Raw genomic sequence first — 23,919 nt, forward strand, 5'->3', positions numbered from 1 at the left:
CGCAACACTGACAAAAAGAATATTTAAAAATACAATAAAAGCTTGAAAGCTAGGGAAAATGTCTGAATTTAATTTCTTTTTATTTAAATGAAGCTTAATGTTTTTAAAGGAAATTGAACATTGTAAAGAGTAATCAACAATATAAATATATGCGGGTTTTTGCCTCTTTGTTTTTTTTTTTTTTTTCGTAACATCATATCCTTCGGAACCGGTGGGGGAATTTGAGTTTGGAAGGAGGTACCCTCAAATTTCAAAAATCCATGGTAAAACGTTTCGACTATTGTTATCTTCCTACGACTATCACTCGAGATATTATATAAAATTTCTTAAAACGCTAATTTTTCGCATTCATTTTTCCAAGTGGCCGATGTCTAGCGCGCTGGAAATCAAAATGCTTTATTTGGAAATATGTTGGCCCTTCTCACTTTCATATCGTAGAGTTTGTTTAAGAGAAATTTTTAAGTTAAAAAAATATGAAATAAATAGCATTGACAAACGTGAAACTTATGGTTATTATTATTTACGGTTATATTCTGAGTTGAAGAAAGCACGTGATTCCATATAACGTCATTGTACGTCGAAAATCTTTCGTTAATGTAAGTATTTTAAATGAATAGCTGCTTTTGGCAACTTTTATGTTTCACCTTTAGATACGTGATACGATATGCTATCGCTACGTTAATTCTATTATTGAGATTTTGAAAATTTGTTATATTAAAATAAATTTAAATCATAACCTCAAATGTATTACCTGAAGTGTCAAAGGTCTTTGTTTCCTGACTTGGCAAGAAACATTTATTTAAGAATCACTTTTTGCTTGGAAAGAATGAATACATTTTCTTCATAATGAAATGTTTTATGCATATTATGCTATTCTAAATTTATTTATAAAAATTTAATTTCTTTTATTGTACAGTTCCTTTCTGAGTAGAAGTTTAAACTTCTGTAAGTATTTAACGTTTTAGATGCAATGTTACTTTACTACAGTTACATAATTTTTTTTTCAATTTACGAAAATGTCTGAACGCGAGAAGACAGCACAAATGTTACAGCGAGCTACAGAAAAAATGAAGTAAAAAGCACTAGGAGACTCAGCAGGCAAGTACAAGAAAACTTGCATGCTTCAAAAATGAATGAAGATACAACTAGAAACTCAGCAGGCAAGCATAGTGACAAGAAAGGTTACGCATTCAAGAAACTGAAGAAGAAACGAATAGGAGTTCCAGCAGACAAGCAACAACTCAAGAAACTTCGCTTGGTCAAACTGTATCAGAAACTAGTAGCAGACGCAAAAGACATTCAGAAAACCAAGAATCACTGCGTGCTCCGGAAAGGTAAGCAGAAGCGAAACGGAGGCCCATTAGGCAAGCGGAACGTCAAAAGAATATGCGCGATGACGGGAAGAAGTCGCAAGTAAACGAAGGATGCAAGACTGTCCGCGTCATCGTCAGATTCGACAGGAAATACCAGAACAGCTCAAGAAGCTGCATAAACAACTCAAGACGCTGCAGATTACGGACAATTTCGGTTCGAAGAGGCAGAGCTCATACGAGGGAACAAGCTTCTCATGAACGCATCAAGACATACACGTAGTACTGTTCACAATGCAGGAAGTTTACTTTGAGCAACACACTGTATACGTAGAGCTCGTAGACATATATAGTAAAGATTTTGCTTTGTCAACAGCCCCCTAGTAAAATGTATGAAGTTTATATTGACATCTCACAATACCTGAAAGAAATTTTTCTATTTACTTCTTCATTTACTATTTTCTTACATTTCTTATCAGTAATCCTGTCTATATATTATAGATATCAAAATCAGAAAAAAATAATTAATTATCTTTAAATGTATCTAAGTGATGAATACTTCGCCCCTGTTCGTACCGAAACAACACGATGTAATTGTAGATACCTAGAAAGTAAAATGTATTCAGCAGGCTGTACAGCAAGCGACAACTATAAATGGTGATAACACAAAAATGTTATATAAGGTTATATACTGGCAGAATTTTAAAAAAAGAACATATACATCAGTGTTTTAAAAATACGAATTTTGCATCAAATTACAAAACAAATATCTTAAAATCTGCCTTTCCAAGCATAAGAGTTCAGGATTCGGAAAATTATATTTTTGTAAACGGTTTAGGAAAAATAACAAAAATTATTGCCTTGAGAAATGGATAATCTTGGTATGAATACGAATTACGCCAAGACTACTCGTCAATGGTTGTTTTGAACACGCCCTTAATGTATATATATAACCCTTAAAAAACGTAAAGTGAGTGAATCTACTATTCGAGTGTGTCTTTATATCTTGAGTATTTAAGAAATAAGAATTGCATTTATGTATCTCGATAAAGCTAACGCTATTGCCCGAATAACAACGTTTATTTAACACTTGATATAACCAACTTCATATATATCTTGAAATAAAATATAAATTTCCTAATCAGATACTACCAATTGCAGAAAAAATACAAAAATAATGGAATTTCTAATAACAATACAAGTAACATACCGAGGAATAAATTGCGCTGCAAAACTGATGCAATCTACAATATGTAAACCACAAAATTTATGTACCGCTATAGAAATGCAATAGAATGAGAAACGAAACTGTGATGAGAATTATAATGAAAAATTTACCATAAACTATTAGTATATGATATAAGTAAATATATACTTTTAATACTATTCATTTAGATATGTTCAAACGTTCATAATATTCATTACTTACAAACGCTTCTTCATCCATCGAAGCATAGCACAAGCCATTCTCAATTCAGTGCTGGTGCACGTCAATAAAATAAGGATAAATCCAAATTTTTACAAAAAATCAATCGCTTTGACTCGTTTCTCAAAAAACGTATATCTAGAAATGCAGTATTAATATATCACATCAATATAATTCGGGATCATAAAATCACCAAACAACGCATTAAACGCAAAAAATCGCATTAAGGCAGAATGAAGAATTTTCACTCTTACAATGACTTTTACAACAATATATAATAGAATCGAATTTCTAAACTAAGTGTTCATTGTTACACCATATTTCATTCTTGGGGAACCTTTCATGGTTGTTCAGAACTGTTAACTGGTATAAAAAGAATTATGATTTCATATATATGCACAGACTTATATATGTATTATATTAACACGTATCTGTAGTAAGATACATCATCTTATATTATATGTATTCGCATAATTCTAAATTAATTATACTAGTCAACATAATTTGTATTGATAGCAGCACAGTTTTAAAATTATTTATTACTATCTGCTTGCTAACGATTATATAATTAAGTACAGTGGTATCTCGACATAGGAGTTTAATATGTTTCGTAACCTTGCTCGTATCTCAAAGCAATTTTCCGCATTGAAAGTAATTGAAATGCCATTAATCCGTTCCAGCTCCCAAAACACGACCTCAGCTGGTTTTTAAGTGTTTTTGAATAAGAAAAATGTAGTTTCTTATTCAAAAACAATAAACTTCTTCTTATTATTATTCAATTCTTATTCAAAAACAATTTGAATAAGAAAAATGTAGTTTCTTATTCAAAAACAAGAAGAAACATATATTTATAAATAACAAATACATATTCTATAAAAACATAATTAAAAGAAAAAGTGCCTACGGAAGCGCTTAATTTTTGTCACTGGTCTTCGCTCTTTTTGTCATGATCTGCTCATTTTCACCCGCAGATCGTTTAAAAAAACTGTCCAAGGAGGTTTGTTTCTTCCTACCTGTCAAGGTATTGCGGAATCGAGTTAGGCAAGTTTAGTTGAACAACTCCGATTTAGGACTAGTTGCAACTTTTTCGCGGTGATTTTTATCCACGAACTCTACAACGTTATCCCACATTCTCAAGATCTGTTTTATATCTCTTGTAGGGATGACCTCCTCTATCTCTGGCTCCTCTTCAAAACTAATTTTTCCTTGAACCACCGTATGCTGCTGCAAATGCAGATCGTGTAACTCCTCGGTTGTCAGCTCCTGAGACTGTTCCTCTACGAGTTCGTTCACATCTCTCTCCTCCACCTCCAGACTCATGGATTTTCCCAGAGAAACAAGCTCCTCTACCACTGACACTTTGGGTTCCAATCCTTCGAATTCTCTTTCAGCTACAGCCTCAGGCCACAGCTTCTTCCATGCAGACGTTGTAACACCCAGCCAGGCCTTGTCAAACCAGCCCCGACTGGCTTTAAACGGGTCTTCCGATTCCACGTTTGTAGAAGTGTGTGGGATCTTCTTTAGAAAATAACCGTAAATCGCTCGTAAATAACTCGTAATAGTGCCTACTCACATATGATGCTTTGTGTTAAGGTTCCTCCTTGAAGCTGCTTCTCTCTCACTCACACCATCAGTAGTTTCTCCATGTCTTGACGGAGAGAAGTCGGAGCTTAAAAGTTATTGTAACGCCCTTAGTTGGCGTTATACTTTATCAACTCCTTTTGTTCAAGCGCAGTAAATATCATTGATGTGTTACGCCCGTACATCGTCCCCAAGTCAATTACTCGCACACCTTGCTCATGGTTTTCTATTATTTAACGCTTTAATTCAATAGACATCATCATCTTCTTTGGACCCAGGGTTATAAAAATAAATATGATAATGTTTTCTAAATGTACAAAAAGCAAAAAACGCGAACCCAACTTATCAAAAATGTTTCCAAAACGAGGGAAACAAGCACTCAGACTGAGGACTAGTCTGAGGTGGGAGAAACTGTTAGACGCTGCACACGACACCTACATGCGCGCGCATGTTGCGGTCGTGTACAGCGGTGTAGTGTGCGATTCCTCGTATCTCAAATCTTGCTCTCGTCTCAAAGCAAAAACATCGCTCGCTCGGTAGCTCCTGTCTCAAAACACTCGTATGTTGGGGCACTCGTATATCGAGGTACCACTGTAAATACAGTTTATAGTTTTTTTAATGTGACAATCATTATAAGCCATGTAGATTTTTCTTTGTGGCTTCATTTGTTTTCTCTTCCAAAATTTCGAACGTCCAACAGTTTTGTCAGTTTCGGGCTTTTGGTATGGAGAGTGAGAAAATGAGATAAGACCAGAATGAACTTCAGTTCTGAACTTTGCAGTTCAGCATAGAGTAAGGAGTATTGACAGATTTATGTTCGCTCTTTACGTGCGCTTTTCATCGTATTTTCTTCATCATTCTCAGCACTTTAAAGTGATAACTACTAGCAGTGTTCCTTTATATTTCGTATATTTTTGGAATTATATTTTTTTACTCGTACTTTTCGAAAAACTCCAGAATTGTTTAGTGTTTTTTCGGGACAAATGAATTCTAACAAGCTACCAGCTCTTCCGCATGCTTTACAAACCTTTATGCCAGGAACAATTTTGGGTGTTAGAAGTAGGACAGAATGCTAGTGACAAGAACAATTGAGGAGCATCTGGGGCAGCTTGTGACAGTCTTTGCTGCGTTCCAGGAAGATATAAAAGGAGAGGTTGATTCCTGTACAGAAGAGATAAATGCGTCCTACAAAAGAGGGAAAGGGGAAATAATACCAGTTCAAGGAAAGATGGAATCTATCCAAAATTGATACTTAAGCCTGTCAAGAAGAAATAAAAGACAACAGTAGAAGATTTTCGAGGGTTTTGAAAGCAGAAATAACATGGTCGAAAGGAGAGTTAGAGAAACTGGAGAACGTGTTTCTGTTGTCAAACAGCAAATCAAAGAAAGAGTTAATGTTGTCAAACTACAAATCAAAGGAAGAGTTTCTGATGTCGAACAACAAATCGATGACAGAGTTTCTGCTGTTGTCGCCAAAGAATCTGACAGCTTGAACACATTCATAATGACAACTGGAGACGATTCTGATACCTTTAAATTGGTACCTATGTTTTCCGACCCATTTCTCATGCTTTCCACGTGTGATGGAAAAAACATTTGGCATATGGACAAGGCTCAGTTCTGTATAGCTCCAAATGGAAATGGGTAGGATTCCGAAGACAAACCTGTAATTTCGCAGCTTCTCTGAGAATAGAAGAAGACGATATCGGTCCCACTCTTCTAGAAACCCAGAGGCTAGATTTTGATGCTGTACCCGGTACGCGAAAGCTCTACTAAGAAGTGTTTAAAAGGCTACAGAAGGCTGCAGTTAATATATCGATAGCAGAAGCTCACCAAAATAATCCAGAAGCTCGCCACTGATATCGAAATGCTGTCCCATCTCTACTTTTTTGACTGCTCAACAGAAATACGTGAAGTACAATCCATGAAATACTTCCTCGGTGGCATACGGGAACCTGAGGTATAGAAACAACTGCGAATAGTGGATCTCAAAGATTTAAAAAATGCCTAGAGTGTACGCCATGAAAAACGTGGCAGTCCTTTTAGAAACTTGCACACACCATTGCCCAATCGGAACTACTCCAACCCAGAAACTAGTGGACAAGTGACAGCTCGTTCAGGCAGTCTACCCACTTAAGTAAGTGCCTTGAGGCGGAACAGACGTCAGACGAAAGCGACTTTAGTATGCTAGAACTGCAGTGGTGATGAACACTTACGAAAGAACTGCAGAACACATTAGGACACAGAAGATAATGCTGATAATCAGCAAGAAGTCACGAAAACAAATCGTGGATGTTGAGCGGAATTTGCCAGAGATTGCCAGATATTGAGAAGTCCCACATAAAATCCTTTCAGATTTCGGTTATGGTTGGTGGCAATAATGGACTTTTCAATCATGAGGCATACAAATAGAGTTCCCTTAGTATAACAATCGATACATGAGTAATTTACCATCATCCAAAACCTCAAGTCGAGATGATAGAACCAGCATGAATAGAACTTTTCCTTCCAGGATGATAGCTGAAAACAGAAATTTCCGGTAAGGCATTATGAAATATGCTAAGAACGTTAAGAGCACGAAATGAGTACTAATAATATGTTCTTTCGTTGAATTATCAAGGCCGTCATTCCGGTGACGGTTGAAACGTAAGTGCCAAAGCTAAAGTCATTGGGGAATGCGAAGTGGTTGCATCACGTTCTCCATTGAACTACGTTAAGGGGTCTCGTACACCTTAAAACCCTCAAAACCTCTGAATATGATCCTGTTGTAAGGATTGGGATAACATATTTATTTTTAAAGCTATTACTTCCAGTTTTTTACAGCTCACTACATAGCACAGCTGAATTAGTAAGCAAATAGTTTGTGTTGCCACAAATGTTTTTATAATTTAATCTTCTTTGTGAGGTAATTTATTATATGTTCACGTAATACTCCCACTTTGCGTGCACAATTTAAAACATTCTGTTATATATTTTAACTTCATAGTTAATATACAGCTTGTATAGCATCTAAAGACTACTGTGAACCAAAAATCTTAAGAATTTCATGTTAAATTCTCATTTTATTTAGAACTAAATTTATACAATGCATTTTAATAAAAAATTTTTAATATTTCCATGCGTAAAACTTTTGACTATTAAAATATTCAATATATTTTTGGTTCAGTTAGATGATAATACTCATATAAAGAAGTCCATTAAATTTAAAGTGTGTACCAAGAACCGTTTTTAAAATATCATGCGCGCAACAGTGAAAATTTATGTTTTGAGATAATCAAGTTTTAATGTAAATATTTTTTTATATACTTCTCTTGTCATAAAATATATAAAATGCTTATTTTCTGAGAGATATTGTAATATTATACAATTTCCAATAGTTGGTATAAGCATAATTAATGTAAAATAAGCTGCCATCATCAAAGTATAACATATCAACTAAAAATGATTTGAAACTTCTACGCTATCAATGATACAACTAAACTTTTTCTTACAAATTGGAACTTACTTATAGGCAAATGTTTCAGGTAAAGTTCTCTGTAATGTATTATTGTATATCAAACATATAAATCATTTAATAGTTCTTCCACAGGGTAACTTTAGCATACTCTAAATGCTATGTATACAACTGGGAAAAAATGCATTTTAAGAAAATCGAGTTTTGATGCAAATATTTCAGTATACAACTTTCTAATAATAAAGTGCATAGCATATTTATTTTCAAAATGATATATTTAAAAAGTATAAATCCTAACAAATTGCATAAGCTTTTGTCAATATGAAACACATTAAAATTACCATACTATATAAAATACCATGACAGAATGATAGCCGTGTATTAAAATACGTGTAGCATATTTGAACAAATAATTTATTTTTACATAACCACATCAGTTAAGTACTTTCAGGCATTTAAGCATATGATATGTATCATATTATGCAATATTATTTAAACATAAGTGGGGAAAAACCTTTACGACTTATTTGAAATTGTATGCTAAACTGCTACATTCATCGAAGTATAACATATCGACTAAGAATGATAAAACTAAAACTTCCTTATAAATAAGAATTTACTTATAGCCAAATGTCTTAGCTAAAGTTCTCTGTAATATATTACTGTATATCAACGTATAAAACATTTAATAGTTCTTCCACAATGTAACTTTAGAATACTTTAAATGCTATGTATACAACTGCGAAAAATCGTGTTTTAAGAAATTTGAGTTTTAATGCCAATACTTCAGTATATAACTTTCTAATAATAAAGTGCATAGTATATTTATTTTGAAAATACATTTAAAAAGTATTAATCCTAATAAATTGCAGAAGCTTTTGTTAGTATGAAACACGTTAAATTTACCTTGCTATAACACATTACCATGACAGAATGATAGCCGTATATTAAAATACATGTGGCATATTTGGACAAAAATTTATTTTTACATAACCACTTTAGTTAAATAAACTCAAGCATTTAAGCATATGATATGTATTATATTGTATAATATACATATTATTTAACATGGGTGAAAAAATCTTTTACGACTTACTTCAAATTGTATGCTAAACTGCTAAAATTTTATTTACAAATTAAAACGCACCAGCACAATAAATATCCCCATCATTTTTATGGAGGCCTGCACTTCTGACATTTTTTGCTGCCTTTCAAGCTTAGCTGTTGTTTTGTTTCTGACAAGCCTTTCTTTTCTGCGTTATCTATTCTCTTGTTATCAATTTGTAAAAATCCTTCAATTGAAAACCTACTTCTAAAAAGCTGTATCTCATTTTTTACAGAATGTCTACCAACAGACCTTTCGTTAAAAGCAATTACTGCTTCATTTCCAGCAATTTGAACTATCCTACTACCAGCACGACATGTCTTTGGACAAAATTTCCAAATTAAGGAATTAAATGATTCATTATTATTTTGTGTTTTGCCGCCAAGGCAACGTCTATATAACGAAGGTTGTGACAAATCTATAAAAACTGGCTTTATTGCCTCCATTACAGCGACTGGTTCAGAATTTATATGCTTATAATCAGCTTTATTGTACTTGCACCATGTGGTTTCATTTGTAGGACAAACGTCATGAATCGGCTTTTCATCACTCGATATTTTCTGGTAGTAAATTGCCCAAATGGCGTTTCTCATATCACTAACAGACTCATTATATTCTCTAATCGCATTACCATAATACGAAGTTATTTCATTTATATTAACTTATCTGTTAGTCTCCCTTTCCCAGACAGATTTTACCGTCATTTAATTTCACTTTTTTTTCTTCAAGTTTTAATTTGCGTAGCCATATTCCCATTCGTTTTTGATATGTCCAACACACTCAATTTTTTCTATATTTAATGAACCATATGGTTTGGCGTCAGTTATACCTGCAAATGGTTTTGCATCAACTATGTAAGGATCTTAAGTTTTACTAACGTTTATTTTATTTTAAATCTTTACTATCACTTCTTATTTTCTACTTCCGGCCAGAATTAAAAGCGTTAACTTATTTATGCAAAATTTGTGTGGCGAACGCCAAGTACTTAAGATGTGGCTTTTTGCCAAGCGAGAGAGAGGAAGGAGTTAGTCGAAGCAGGCCGCTTACCTTAGAAGTTTTACTCAGTTGCTGGTTGCCTTCCAGGCCAGAGTTTTAATCCTCGTGATAATGTTTAAACGTATTGTAGTGTTAACAGTTCTCTGTACTACATACGGCTTCCTGTTAATATACGGCCAATCTTCCACGTTTATTATTCCAAAGTTAAGTTAGAGTTTAGTTAAATATTTTTATATTCTTACGTTTAGACCACAAGTAGTGGGACTTTGTATTCCAAAGTACGGAAATTATTGTAAAGAGAGAAAAATAAAGGGTTTTGTATACTTTCTTGTGTATCCTGTCTACTTCCCACAGTTATTGAACATAGCTTTAGTAAGCTCTCTGTTCCGAGTCAGGTCCTTGCATATTCCCGAAGAAAGTAAGACGGAACATTGAACCTGATAGTGGCGCCCAACGAAGAAGAATAACCATTGCCGAGTTTGAAGAAGAACCTGTTCTGCCTGCAGAAGCGGCTCAGAATCCAGAAATGCCAGCTGCCGCCCTGGAAAGATTTGGTTACATCGTCCAGACCCTGCGCGCTTCGATGAAACTAGAAGCAACATTTAATGGAAACTCACCGGTAATCAGTTTTTTGGAAAAATTGGATGACCACTTCATGCTCTACCCCGTGCACGAATTTCAAACAGTTACCTTAGCTACCAGCGCTTTGAGAGGCCAAGCGCTTAATTGGTTCAAATGTATAGGCAGAAGTCTCTTGGGTCAAGCAGGAAGTCCCACCTATACTTACGAGAATTTCAAGACTGCCCTAGTAAAAGCCTTCCCTGACGTAAGGGATCGTGCGAAATTAGAAACGGAACTTTTCAGCATATATCAGCAAAGAATCGAAAATCTCTCAAGCTGTATTTTAAGAAAAATTCACGTCTTCAAAATCTTGTATGGAAACCGTCCGGATCCTGAGATAATTCAAGTGATTTTGCCGAGGTTACTGCCCCAAGTGCAAGACTTTATTGAATTAAGAAATCCGACTACACTGGAAAAGTTATTTGAGCTAGCAATCCAGTTTGAAAGTAGAAGAACGGCGGACATTGAAAGAAGAAGTCAATATCAACTGCGAAACCAATTTGGGGCGCCAAGACTACAGCAAACTCAAGCACACGGCTACGGAAGCAAAGCGAATCAGTGGGCAAGGAAACCCGAGCATTCAAAAAAAGCCGGCGAACGTCGACAGTTCAATAGCAATCCAGGAAAAAGTCTCAAGGCCAGTGGAAAAAGAAGGAAAGCACGAAAATGAAAAATAATTTAAACTAAAACGGATTTCTGCTGACTGGAGGGTGCGAAAACCGAAGGCCACGAAAACCCCTATTCCTTCAAGTTAAATACAGTAATGGTGAAAAATTTGACTCTTCCGAAGATTGAAGTGTTGGTAAATAATATCCCAGCCACCGCACTCCTGGATACAGGCGCGCAGTATTCCTGTGTAGCAGAAGATTTTTTTAGGAAGTATTTTCGTAAATATCGTATATATAATTCGGATAATACGACAGTGTTAGCTGCGCAAGGAGAAAGATATAAGTGTATAGGTAAATTACCGCTGTATGTCCGTATCAAGGACGAACAAGTAAAGGTTATGTTTTTCATAGTAAAGAATCTGCAAGCACATATTATCTTAGGAATAGATTTTCTTTCAGAGGCACAAGCAACGCTAGATTTTAATGAAGCGTCTCTTAAGCTGACAATGAAACCAGTTCGTGAAAAAAAGGCTGAACCGCCGATGTTAAACCATGACCACCTGCCTAATGAAGAGCAACGAAGTATCCGACAAGTGGTAAGTGAATTTGCTTTGTTATTTAGTGATATTCCAGGATTTACTCAGGTTACTAACCATAGTATTGACACCGGAGATTCAATGCCAGTTCGCCACAAAGCATACCGGTATGATAAGAATAAGGAAAAAATTATAGAATAGTATATCACCGATATGCTACGTAAAAAGATCATAACGCCCATCTCAAGTAGTTATGCTAGCCCGGTGGTTTTATGTAAGATAAATAATGACTATCCATTGACACATCGAAAAAGGTGGAGATTCGCAATTGACTACCGTATATTAAACTCCATAACTAAATATCCGGTATATCCGTTACCTATTATTGAAGAAATTCTAAGGAACATAACATCCACCAAATATATGACGACTTTAGACTTAACGACTGGTTATTTTCAAATAGGGTTTAGGCCTGAGGACGTGCATAAGACTGCTTTTATAACCAAGTCTGGCACTTATGCATTTCTGCGCATGCCGTTTGGCCTTTCAGGGGCACCGGCAACATTTCAGCGATGTATGGACATTGTGTTAAGGACTGTTCATGGAAAGTCCACATTTATCTATTTAGAGGATATCATTATTACTAGTGATAATCTCGACCAACATGTACAGGATTTAAGACAGGTGTTTTCTTTATTAAATGAGGCCGGTCTAAAAGTTAATGTCGAAAAGTGCAAATTTGCAGCACTTGAGTTAAAATATTTAGGTTACAAAATATCTCAGAAAGGAATAGAGACAGACGAATCAAAAATAATTGCTGTACGAAAGTATCCGACTCCAAACACGGCGAAGAAGCTCTCTTCTTTTCTAGGACTTTGTTCATATTATAGGTCCTTTATAAAAGATTTTGCAGCTATTGCTGAACCATTGTTAAAATTAAAAAGGAAAAAGGCAAGATTCTCGTGGACGGCCGAAGCCAATAGTGCTTTCGAAAAATTAAAACAAGCATTAACGCAAGCCCCTGTGCTGAAATTTCCTGAAAAGGATGAGAATTTAGAAATTTCAGTGGATGCTTCGGATTATGCGGTAGGAGCGCTACTTTCGCAAAATCAGCAGCCCGTGGCATTTTTTAGCCGAACTTTAAATCAAACACAAAGAAACTATTCCGCGACCGAGAGAGAGGCACTTGCAGTTCTGTTAGTAGTGCAAAAGTTCCGAGTCTATTTTGGAAAGGCGCCAATAACAGTGTACTCTGATCATGCGGCGGTAACTAGATTGTACTCAGGGAAAACTTATCCCCAAGGTTAATAAGATGGGCACTCAAGCTACAAGAATATAATCTGGTACTCAAGCATACCCCCGCAAAGGAAAATATCGTAGCAGATGCCCTATCCAGAATTAAAATAGATGAAGAAGGTAATACTGTAAAGGTGGCAATGCTCACAGCATGTACAATAAATTCCCGAGAAACTGTAATAACCGAACTGGGTAAGGATCCTGAGTTTGAAAGCATTTATTAGTATTTAAAGGATCCTGAAAATTTTAGCCACCAAGATATTGTGGCGATAAGAAATAGGGCGGCCCATAACGAACTAATAGATGGTCTATTATTTTATACAAAAACTACGAATTCCAACAACGAATTTCGACCTGTTATCCCAGCTAGTCTTAGATTAAATATCCTGCAGGAGCTCCATGACAGCCCTTTAGCTTTTCATGCTGGTATTCGAAAACCTATCCAACGCGTACGCGAGGCAGTCTATTTTCCTGAACTGCAAAAGTTAACAAGGGCGTATGTCCAGTCCTGCCCAACATGTCAAGCTGTTAATTATATTAATTTCCGCCCGGCCGGGTTTCTAAATAGTACTAAATCCGAATTTCCAAATGAAATAATTGGCATCGATTTATTGGGCCCTTTCCCAAAAAGTCAGTTAAATAAAAGTCGCTATGTCCTTGTTATGGTTGATCATTTTAGTAAGTGGACCGAAATTGTTCCCTTAAAGCGAGACTCCGCGAAATTAGTTACTGATTCTATTTTAAATAAATATATTTTAAAATACGGAGCGCCCCTATAAGTTATATCGGATAATGGTCCTCAATTTGTAAGTAATGTATTTGAAGACATGTGCCAAAAACTGGGCATACGTCATTTAAAAATGGTCCCGTATCGGCCGCAATCAAATATAGCGGAACGGGTGAATAGAAATATAGTGAAAATTATCCGTAGTTATGTTAACAATTTTCATAAAAGCTGGGATAACTATCTCAATGAATTTGCTTTCGCCCTTAGGACCGCAAAACATGATACAACGGGCAAAACTCCTGCTGAATTATTTTTAGGTAGAAAGATTAAAACGCCGTTAGATAAATTATTTTATGTGCAACAAAGAGCCACAGAATTTAAAATGGCTGATATAGAAAAACTAATTAAAGAAGCAAAAAAGAATACTGAAGTAGCACAGAGAAAACAAAAGCTGTATTATGACTTGAAACGACGGGGAGTAACTTATAAAGTAGGGGATGAAGTGTTAAAAATTAAGCATTCACTTTCTTCAGCACCAGAAGATAAAACTGCCAAATTTTTTCCACGATTTGAAGATCCATATGTCATAGAAAAAATAACTCACGCTGTAGTAGTGTTAAAAGCCAGGAATGGTGAAACCTGCTCCGCAAACATTGATCAAATCAAACCCTACTATGATCGTAATAAAATGCAAATATTTACAGATCTTTTGCAGGATCCGGCACGGCAGACACGGCGGGCACAAGCTCCAGATGTGGAACAACGACAAGTACAATGGCAAGCCATTAAGAGGCAGGAGCAAGTGAAAACAAAGTTTCCCCGCTGGAAAATTAAAGGTAACAAGAAAAAGAAGCCGTTCCACCGTCCAGAAAAGAGAGCTCACGAACACCCCCAGAATGAAGAAGGGAGAAGGACGACGTATGCAAAGAGAGCCAGGACAAAAGACGGCAACTATAATCCGACTCTAAAACGGAAGATCTACTCATCCGACAGGACTCTCCGCAGCAAATGTCGCCGAACTGCCGAAGGGCCACCAGCGGCGGAAGAAAAGTTACAAGGAAAATTTGAACGGCCAGCAACGAGGTCCAAGCAGGAACGCGAAAGAAGTCTCCCGGTTCCGCCAAGACCAGCTGCCATCAAACGGCCAAGACCACAGGCAGAGGCGAAAAAGAAGGTATTCAAGGGTGACCGAACGGGAGAAAAAAAGAAAGCTTCTAGAGGAAGGCACTGAAGGGCGAGCCCGCACAAGAAGGAGAATAAATCAAACGAGAATCTCTGCTACCTTCCAGGACTGGGCTCAGAAAAGAATGTCCTAATATAACAAAGATAAGTAAAATTTTATGTTACTTTGCAAACTTAAGTTAATCTTTCATTCTTACTGCAAGTGGCAGATTTCAAGAAGTTTTACGTCATGCGAGGTCTACCTTTATCGCCAAAAAGGCGAGAAATGAGTTCTTACCGATTTTGGTATTATGTTTTTCAATTACTCGCGCGTAAAACTAAAGTTGATGTATAATAGGAATATGTAAAGACTTAAATATTGTAAAAGTTACTGTATAAATTTTATTTAAAACATTCTGGCAAGAAAGAAGTTTTAGTCTGAAAGACTTTTTGAAATGTAGTATTTCAATGTAGAAGAATTGGCACTTGATTTGAAAAGAATAGAAGTTAACAATGTGCTACTAATGTATGTTTTCAAATGCGTAAAATTAACGGCATGTTAATATGTTCTTATATACATCGTGAACTGTTATTTTAAATGTTAAGAAATACCGTGATATGGTAAAAGTGAAAGTAATGTTAAATTTTTTTTTATTCGTGTGACTGTAAAAAGACCAAATCATGGTGAATATGTGTTAAAGGTTGAATGAATGTAGTTAGGTTCTCTGACGCTACACTTCAGAGTTAGCCACTTTCAGAATAGTACCTCAGGGTTTAGAGTTGAAGTTAGGGTGTGTTACGAGGTCTTGGTATGTTGAATTTTTAACACGTTAGTGTTTTGATTGTAGGAGGAAGTGTTGAACACGTATACATAAACACATTCGTGTTTGGTGTTCTTTTACAACACATGTCAGAGAGCACGGGGAGAGATAATTAAAATAGTCATGAATGAAATAAGAATGTTAAGAGAAATATAAATATGCATGTTACTTGCCATTACATTGTGTAACATTTCATTAAACTAGTTTTCCTTCCAGATCTCTGGAAGGAACCAGATTTGAATAAAAGCTCCTGTTTAGATGCAGTACAGATGAAAAATTGCGTGTCCTTGGAGCTGCTATTGTAAAAACAAATTTCTTTTTTTTTTTTTTTTTTAATTTCAAGTTTCTAGTGAGAAATGTTTGTAAAAGATTAGGCCTCGCGTTAGATTCTAGAGCTAAAAGTTTTCAACAAGGTCGTTTTAGACCTCAGTTTAAAACTAATTAACTCTGGCGGGAAGTATGTAAGGATCTTAAGTTTTACTAACGTTTATTTTATTTTAAATCTTTACTATCACTTCTTATTTTCTACTTCCGGCCAGAATTAAAAGCGTTAACTTATTTATGCAAAATTTGTCTGGCGAACGCCAAGTACTTAAGATGTGGCTTTTTGCCAAGCGAGAGAGAGGAAGGAGTTAGTCGAAGCAGGCCGCTTACCTTAGAAGTTTTACTCAGTTGCTGGTTGCCTTCCAGGCCAGAGTTTTAATCCTCGTGATAATGTTTAAACGTATTGTAGTGTTAACAGTTCTCTGTACTACATACGGCTTCCTGTTAATATACGGCCAATCTTCCACGTTTATTATTCCAAAGTTAAGTTAGAGATTAGTTAAATATTTTTATATTCTTACGTTTAGACCACAAGTAGTGGGTCTTTGTATTCCAAAGTACGGAAATTATTGTAAAGAGAGAAAAACAAAGGGTTTTGTATACCCTTCTTGTGTATCCTGTCTACTTCCCACAGTTATTGAACATAGCTTTAGTAAGCTCTCTGTTCCGAGTCAGGTCCTTGCATGTTCCCGAAGAAAGTAAGACAGAACATTGAACCTGATACCGTCACCAATATAAGAAGTATATTTTACACCTCTTTTTTCCATGGAACATGAAAAATTGTTTATCTTTCCATTCATTTCCATTTTTCCTGAAGAACCAGCATGATTCTCCAAACAGGCCTTGTGTTCACTTACGCCATTTCCTAGAAATGACTCGCAACCTTTGCAATATAAAGACAGTATTTCTGTATCGATTACTGTGTTGCTTTCTGACCCTATTACGGAGCAGACTCCAACCAAAGACGTATGTCCTCGAGTCTTCCACGTACCGTCTCAACTTACAGTCACATTTAACGACGAATTTCAAAGAATGATGTGCAATCACAGGAGGGAGATCCATAACGCAGCAGAATTTCTGCATAGCAGCTTTCCCTTGACCAAGAGTTCGCATTGCATACGTAAATCTTCTGTTTAGCTCTGATATATTTTTTCGGACACCCATCATATTAGAGTTTCTGAAAGTTCTTTTACATGAACACTTTGAGCATAGTAACTCAAATTTTGAGCTTAAACCATGATGAAATAGTTCACTTAAATGAACATTACAAATTTTACAGCATAAATTATTTTCAATAAATTGAAATAGGATATCCAAATCAAATAGTCTATAACCACTAAAATTAGGCTCTAAAGTTATCTTTATCTCTTGGTGGCAAAACAGTGTCACTATATAATTTTTTAAACGAAGAACTGACACCACACTTCTTATTCATTGTATCATTATGCTGATTTCCCTGGAACTTTCTTTTCTTTGGTCGATGAATATAAGACCTTTTATTTTTTACATCTTCCTTACAATTTTCCATAATTATCAGGTGATAAAAATACTAAACAAAAACTGCAATGTTATAGTAAAAGCACCTTCAAAAAAGTCAAAAGAAATTTAGAAATCGCAAAAGAGCTTGTAAGCAATCACGTTTCACGCTAATCCAAAGCTGGAGTAAGATTTCAACACATGCCTATGTTAGATGCCTATGTTAGATGCCTATGTTAGAATAGTGCTATGTATAAATCTAATATATTCCTAAGTCGCGCTTTCGAGACATGAAAAACGCAGTTTCAATTTTGTCAATCGGCCCAGTAGAACGGGAGATATAGCACAGTCTTCCCCCCCCCTTTTTTTTTTTTTTAGCTTGATAACACATCAGCACTGTTTTTCCACCATCTCAAAATAAATTATGAAGATTTCTGCTTTTGCAACTAGTTGAATTTCAACAGAAATACACGTTCATATGAAAACGTTGAAGCTTTTTTAAAGGGCCGGTTTTATACCTTTATGCAAATGTAATTCTACCGCATATAGCAGTAATTCCCTGTCAGCTGAATTACTTTCACACTGAGTCTTCCGATGAGAATTTTCCTATTTAAATACCAAAGGATGAATGATTATAAATTTCAAAGCACCTACTATCTTAACGATCGTTTCACTCAAAATCAAATATTCGAAAAGTGAGCAGAAAGGCAAAATAGACAATAGCTAAACATGGGAACATTGAATGTGAATAGCACTTTATTGTTGGTCTGCTGCCTTTTACCAGCTAAGATAGTACTTGCCAGAAACCGAAGATTATCCAACTGTGGGCATTGTGGTAAGAAGTCCTTTACTGAGTTCTCCAGCCGAGTAAACGTAAATGCGATTAACCTCTCGAAGCCGGCTGGTACAGCAGTTGTACAAGGAGAATGACTTTCTCAGACGCCGGCATTGGTACAACTGTCGTACCATCCATGCCCTCCCCATTTTAGAGAATCGCCTATCTGTAGATCTTTGGGTGGTCCATTGTCGCTGCTCAGAGTAGCCGCTGGCTACGCATTATTTCCCTCTTCTTATCAGTTTAGCTACATTTTGGCAAAAACCGCAGGTTTCGTCTCGCGCGAATATACTTGAAAATTAAATAGAGGCCATCTCTTTCTCAATCTTTCTCATAATTTTAATGCTATTTTTTTAGTACTGACTTTTGCTATGATTAAAACGTCAGCGATTTTGCACGCTCTTTAAGCATACCATATTTAATGTTCTTTAATCATAACAAATAAGAATAGATTAATATTTTAGATTTAATGCCCTTCTAGAAAATAGGTAAAACCGTTTTTATCGTTTACTCGTTTACTTCATTTTCATACTTATGAATAATAAGATTTTATTTTGACATTGTTTTGTGTAGTGCATAAAACCCTTAAGAACTGTCAACTCTTTCAAAGTGCTTCTATTATGCAGGCAATTTTGTCTGATTTATCAGGAGATAAATAAGAGACAATTGTATGCATAATAGTTTTTCTGATTTTCATTCATTCAGTGATTGCTTTCAATGATTTTCATTGATTGTAAATTAAATAAAATTAATTTATCTTTACACCCTATTTTAGGATGAGATCTGCCAAAAAATATTTAAATATCAGTAAAGCTCACGTTACTTCTAAACTGAATCAAAACATCAGTAAAATGTTATAAAATTTTGGCCAGTTTTATTTGCTGAAATTCTTATACTCTTCAAGAGATAGAGAGAATTCAGACAAGTTGATAAAAAAATATCTTAAAAAAAGTTGTTATTTTGTCTGTAATAAGGTGTATGTCAACTTACTACTAAATGTATGAAAATTAGGATTGGATTACGGAAAAGCACGCGAACGCTATCTGCTTAAGGGAATGGATGCTTTCGTGTAAACCTTTTTAAGAGAAAATTGCTCGCATTTACATTCCTGGTGGAAAACTCCACATGTAATCAACCCGTTTTTCGGTATTGATTGGATTAATTTGTTCGCTTACTGAATTACATCAAAGCACCCAACGATTACCTGTATAAGGGGAGTTATGTCTTCGCGGAGGACTTTCTAAGAGAAGCTGGCTTGCATTTACGTTACACAAAAACCATGAATACAACTATTTATCCGGGATTCAAATCCAAGCGAGCTATAAGTGTTCAGCCACCTTTACCGCTTTACTGAAGAGCAGGTAAAAATATTGATAAAGGAAAAGTATTGAATTAACCGGTTTAATTTACTAACCTATATTTCTCAATCGGCAGTATATAAATTACGCATATGAGGGGGATTATTTGTGAATAAATAAACTGTATTGGACTTTTATCCACTATGTCATATTACAATGGAATTATTGCATTTCAAAGTTATTTCTCATGAATTAATTTTGCTCTTCATGATTTTTGATATTTTCAAAGAGAAAATTCCACACTTTAAATAAAAATATACACGACAAGATACTTTATGGAAAATTTGGCGTAAACGGTTTTCTTAATTTTGCTTTGAAAATATTGCAGTGTAATCGTTTTCATTACTGGAAGAAATATAAAAAACAAATTTACTACATGGTATCTACACCGAATATTTCCTTATTCTTTTGAAAACGTGAAAGATTACTCTTTCTAAAATAAATTAGAAAATATATTATGTGCAAATAGAATATTCGTTGAAAATGAAATAGACTTCAACTTTTGGATATAACGATAGTTTTAGACGAAATTTCTACCTATGGAAAGAAATTGACGTATAATTAATTCTTCATGAACATTTAAAACTGTTCTCAAAATTCTTTTGATGATTGCATGTATAAGTCACGAATTTTTTTCTCGGCTAACATAAACAAAAGCCAATTTTACAAAGAAAAATTCTCGTTAAAGATATACCTTCTTTGCCTGATAGTCCAATGTAATATTTGTTAAAATTAATTATTAAACGCAACCAATGTATCTCGGATTTTGATTTTTATATTATAATAACAAAATTATCGAAAAAAGCAGATTTAAATCTCTGTTATTGTTATGTAAAGCTTTATTATTGCTGTAAGTTCATCTCAAAATCTAATTGTATTGAATCTCATTCTAATCATCTAATGGTAATAAATAATATTATTATTATTTCATTAACTTAGTCATTACCATTATTTTATTAATGAAAATATGTTATTAAAAATCGCATTCCGGCCTGCAGACTTACAGATCTAGTCTGTATTTACTATATTTTGTTAAATTTTGTTCTCGCTTTCTAATTTCTAATACGAAAATACGCGAATATAAATGAAGAGTGAAAACAAAGTTAAAAAATTCACAAATTATTTACGAGATTGATTAGAAATAATGAATGAAATATAAACATTGCATACATTTTGTTCTAAATAAAGTGTGCACTGGATATGCATCCAGTACTGCACATTTATTTATGCACTATTTATTTAGAATTTTGCTTTCATTTAAATATGGAAGCAAAATAATCATCGAAAAAATTGCAAATCTAGCAACTCCTCTACTATGGGACGTAGGCGTCCGACAAACATGTAAATTTTACTTCATCCATGGAGGAGAACTGACGACTTTTCTCATTAGGAAAATGTCAAAGAGGGGGCAAAACTGTTTCGGATCGCGCTGGTCTGAAAGCTATAATATGAGAATTTCGGCCCGGTTTTAGAAGGTTAAGAGGGTAATGCTTGAGAACCTATTGTAATAATTTTGTGGAAACATTTATTTGGAAGAACGTTTATAAAAGTATAAAGAAACATTACAATGAGAGAGAAAATATAAATTATTATCAGGTTTTAGTCAAATTATCTGTATATGAAACGTCGAAATGGTAATATGAGGAGTATTTTATTCATTTGTGTAAGCATTTTATTTACTTGCATACCAACGAGTTCTGACGAAAGTCTGCATAGATTTATTACCTAATTTTTGGCACTTCTTGCAGACGCAAATGAGATCTAATCAGAAAATAATCAAGCATCTGAATCAGTCAATCATCAACACGCACATTCTAAATCAGATTTCTGAATTACTTTCTTGAAGAGTTTACGGTCCAAATAAAACTGAAGAAACATTTTAAACACAAAACAAAGCAGCAGAAGTGTGAGAAGTATATATTACTATAAAGCCAACACTCTGTCAGTTAAAGACAAAGTAGTTTGATTAAATAAACAAGGTGAACAGAGACACAGTTGTAGCCGTTTGTAATTTTAAAGTACATAAAGCGCAGGAGTATATGAGAAAACCAGTGAGTAGCACATTGGTTACAATTTTTATTATAAACATGCTGAAACTGTGAATATAATTTCAAGCATCGGTGGCAACATCGAATGGAGACATGCTTCAGTGTCAGATGTATTTCATTAAAAGATATGAAATATTTTTAAACGTTTAAGAACACAGTTTCTGAAGTACTTGACAGCTCACACTGTATAAGCTTCATTCCTTTGTTTAAAAGTCGGTAAAGAGTTATCACAGATTTTCTTAAAAATTATCGGTGATAAATACTGGTATTGATCAATCATAACGACAATAACATACATTGTTATGGAAAGAGAGAAAGTACTTGTAAGGCTTTCTGAAAGACCGAGTCTCAGTTTTAATATTTTAATATTAATCTCTACAAGTCTGACCTAACTGACACTACTGAAATAGTTACGAAAAATTGATTCCCACTGTTAAAAAATTGATCTGCATTTTTTTTTCGTAAATTTTATTTTTTTAAACAATATGTCTGTAATCAATGTGCGCACCGCATTGATGCTGGAAAAACACTAAAATTGAATCATCGTTGTACAAGCTAAAGAAAAAAAAACAATATTTAATTGTGAGAATAAAATATTCTAACGATTATAAGGATAAGTCAAGAATAAAATCAAATCTGTAGCTGCAAGCCTTTTTTAGCGTTATGGTGGTTAGGGAAAACTTAGTGCGATACCGAAGGGCTCGGGTTCGAATCCCGGAGAAGGCATGGATGTAAAATTGTAAGTCCCTTCATAGGAGGCAATGATGGCCCGCCTACTAGGCGCCTCCATGATAAAGAGACTACCGATCTGGCCTTAGGGCAGGACGATGCCGACATAGGCAAGTGCCAACCATAAGAAAAAAAATTTGATTGTAATCTTATTCAAAAATTCCTAATTATAAGACGCAAATTTTTAGACACCTTTCTCATGTTCGTTTTTAATGGTAATCAAACTAATATGAAAGTGGACTGAAAAGTCATTTTTAAATGAACCCCATAATCTTATACGTCTCTGTACATTTGCATAAATCCATAATGGGCCAGGTATTATTTTATCGAAGGACAAGAGTCTAAATGGAACGATTACTTCGCTTGCTTGCGAGTGAATTCTAGAAGGTCCGACGAAGACATCGCGGACGAAAACGTAGCGGAGAAAACAACATAAGACGGAAACTTCGTTGTAGAAAACATGTGGGAGAAAAGAAGGCAGGAAAACATATCGTAAGTCTAAAACATCATCGAAGAAAACAATCGTGGTACAAAACATCGACAAAGAACAGAAAGCGGTTCCAAAACTTCGCAGTTTAAAAATATCGTCGTGGAAAATATATTCCTATAAAAGAGAGTAAATAAAATAATCGCATGACGATTATTCTGCAGATATATCTTTTCTACTTTTAAAAGGTGCTGGTGCGTATTCGAATAATGAATTCTAGGTGCGAGTAAGAATGAGGAATATTTTTACCTCTATATTTCATATATTTCCTTTCATTAATAATTTTTTGCTAAAAATCCAAGAAGGAACTCTTGCATTGAAAAGTTGAAAGGAAGTAGAAAATTAATGATACGTATGGGAGTACTACGCAGTTTTTTATTTTTTATTTTAAGAGAATTTTAAATTTATTTACTTAACTATTAAACGTTATTATTTAATTAAGTCATTTCATAAAGTTGTATTGGCAGTTCTTCATGAACAATATATTTTTAAAAAATTAAAAAAAGGGAAAAGGAGCATTTACTTTAGATTAAATGTATTTAAAAGTTTTATGCATGTATGAAATTTCTAATATTATGTTCTTTGAATAAAATTAAGACTTCTTTTGTTCTTTTTCCTTCAGCTTCTTCAAAGTAATCCTTTTATATAAGTATCCTTTGCATGTTGCGATTCGTTAGTTGTGATGACACAAGTCAAGATGAACTACGTAATATTTCAGTACCGTATTTAAATTGATTGGATTATTGAAAGAGCACGTTAGGGCTCTTTTACTAAGGGCAGGGAAGCGTTTGGGGAGGACTTTCTCAGGAAAAGTTTCGTACGCACATTACACATTAGAAAAACCACAAAATTCTCAAGCAGCGTGTTTTTGTGCTGGGTCTAGCTACCAGCGTTCAACGACTTTACCTCTGGACCACTGCAGCCAGATAGAGTTATTAACGGAATAGATTATTAACGGAAATGCATTCATTTTCACACTATTTTTTTGAGAAAGATCAAATTTAAATTTAGATCTAGAAA

This window comes from Stegodyphus dumicola, chromosome 2 (genome assembly GCF_044657685.1).
Source record: "Stegodyphus dumicola isolate Sdum_Otavi_A_Nest chromosome 2, ASM4465768v1".
In the NCBI taxonomy this organism is placed as follows: Eukaryota; Metazoa; Arthropoda; class Arachnida; order Araneae; family Eresidae; genus Stegodyphus; species Stegodyphus dumicola.